The 2348-nt window shown below is 32.3% G+C and overlaps 1 protein-coding gene and 1 long non-coding RNA gene across 2 annotated transcripts in view; one reads left to right on the forward strand and one right to left on the reverse strand.

Annotated features, from left to right (window-relative positions):
- nudt12 (nudix (nucleoside diphosphate linked moiety X)-type motif 12) overlaps positions 1-2348 on the forward strand; it is a 22384-nt gene that overhangs the window by 7909 nt on the left and 12127 nt on the right. Inside the window, exon 2 of the mRNA XM_016498397.1 lies at positions 1156-1295. The gene's annotated coding sequence lies outside the window, so the exon portion shown is untranslated. The remainder of the gene's footprint in view (positions 1-1155; positions 1296-2348) is intronic.
- The window catches only part of LOC107697603 (uncharacterized), a 4130-nt gene that overhangs the window by 959 nt on the left and 823 nt on the right, over positions 1-2348 (reverse strand). The gene's annotated exons all lie outside the window — the stretch shown is intronic.

Consider the following 2348-nt stretch of genomic DNA (forward strand, 5'->3'; position numbering starts at 1 on the left):
GGGGATCTGAAGAATATTTGCACAGCTCATTTCAATACATGAGTGAGTGTGTGTGTGTGAGTGTGTGTGTGTTTTACCAGTGTATGGTAAGTTTGCAGATCTGCAGAGAAATCCTGCGCACAGACACCAGCATGAACATATCACACGGCCTTGCTTCTATTTGCAAAAAAAAAAAAAAAGAGCCTACTATTAACTCATTTGATCAAAAATATCAATAAAAATGTTGCATCACACAGTTTTCTCACAAAATAAGAATGAAGATTATTTGATATTTCGAAATATGTGGCCCTGGAGCACAAAAGCAGTCAATTTTATGAAATTGAGATTTATGCATCATCTGAAAGCTGAATGAATAATCTTTCCATTGATGTATGATTTGTTAGGATAGGAAAATATTTGGCCGAGATACAACTATCTGAAAATCTGGAATCTGAGGTTGCAAAAAAAAAAAAAATCTAAATACTGAGAAAATAGCCTTTAAAGTTGTCCAAATTAAGTCCTTAGCAATGCATATTACTAGTCAAAAATGAAGTTTTGATGCATTTACGGTAGGAAATTTACAAAATATCTTCATGGAACATCATCTTTTACTTAATATCCTAATGATTTTTGGCATAAAAGAAAAATCAATAATTTTGACCCATACAATGTTATTTGATTTTTGGCATAAAAGAAAAATGTATAATTTTGACCCATACAATGTATTGTTGGCTATTGCTACAAATATACCCCAGTGACTTAACACTGCTTTTGTGCTCCAGGGACACATTTATGTAAAAAAAAAAAAACTATTTCATAACATACAGCAAAAGTTTGAACATAGATATTCATTATGTATATTTCCATATTTTAGATTAATGGTAAAGTGATGAAACTCTGAAATAAGACAAAATGAAGAAATGTGTGCAGGTCTGTAACTGTTATGAGGGCTGGTTTTCTTTTAGTATCCACTCCAGCTCTCACATGAGAAGTGAATTAAATCTGTTTGTTTTGTAAAATAAAATAATTTTCCATTATAAATAATGTTTGAAAAATGTTGCATTATAAATCATGCTTGAACTATGAACTGTGTGGATTATAAAGTTTTTAAGATTATGGCTCTCAAACTGTTGAGAGTCATCTGCGCGCTGTTGTAATGTCGCTTCTCTCCGCCAGGTGTCGCGCTTGCGCAGAAACACGCGTGTGAGTGCGTCAGTGCGTCATAAACGCGCGACATACAGACGCGTTACAAAACATCGAAAAAAAAACACTTTGAACTTCAACCCAACCTTTGAAATCCATAAACAGTTCTGCTGGTGAGTAATTATATTTATCTGCCAGGTTTAATAAAAAATAAAATGCGTAAATACTATTGTCATATTTTTTAATGTGTAGGAATGCCTGTAATAAAATACAGAACATTAATATATACAATATCATTGTGAAATTATGTGTCATTACTGCTGCTCATTCTTCAAAAAAGATGAAAAGGTCTTCCTATAAAAATAGCACTTACTGAATATAATCTTCCGTGTGACTGTCCTGTGAACTACAGAAATTATGTGGCCAGAAATACTATTTCCATAATTTAATAGCGATCTACTAATCATTGTGAATGTAGATTGCTCCAAAAAATGTCAGAGGAAGAAAGACTGTTACTTTTATACTAGTCTATAGATTTTTGTCTCTAATTATTGTGTCCTGCAGAGCAGCAACATTAATTTCTAATTGGTAAACCTTTTACTAATCAGGACTGATATGAATATGTTTATGTTAGAGAGAAGGAGAGAGTACAATTAAAAAAGGTGTTATTACAAATTATAAAGAATAATGTTGATGTGGAACTACTTTAAAGTTTGTTTATATGTGCTGTGATTCTTCCTGATAACATCTGATTTACGGCAAAGCTAATTCATTATAATTAATACAATTAATTATAATAAATAATAATTAGAATATGAGATGTATAAAAATATGAAAATATAATAATAATAATACAATTATTTACTTTATTTTATTGAGTTAAGTAAATTAAAGTTTTTGCTTCTTTGAAATGGAGCTTAGGATGAATCTGTGTATATTCCTCATTTGTAAGTCATTTTGGATGAATGCAAATGTAATGATATATTCACCTTATATGTGTGTGTGTGTGTGTGTGAGATATATATACTGTATACACACGCACACACATATATATATACACACACACACACTCACACACACACACACACGCTCTCTCAAACACACACACTCACTCGCACACACACTCACACACACACTCTCACACACACACTCGCACACACACACTCTCACACACACACTCACTCGCACACACACACACTCTCACTCACACACACACACACTCACAC

This window comes from Sinocyclocheilus anshuiensis, unplaced genomic scaffold, assembly GCF_001515605.1.
Source record: "Sinocyclocheilus anshuiensis isolate Anshui unplaced genomic scaffold, SAMN03320099.WGS_v1.1 scaffold1312, whole genome shotgun sequence".
NCBI classification, from domain to species: Eukaryota; Metazoa; Chordata; class Actinopteri; order Cypriniformes; family Cyprinidae; genus Sinocyclocheilus; species Sinocyclocheilus anshuiensis.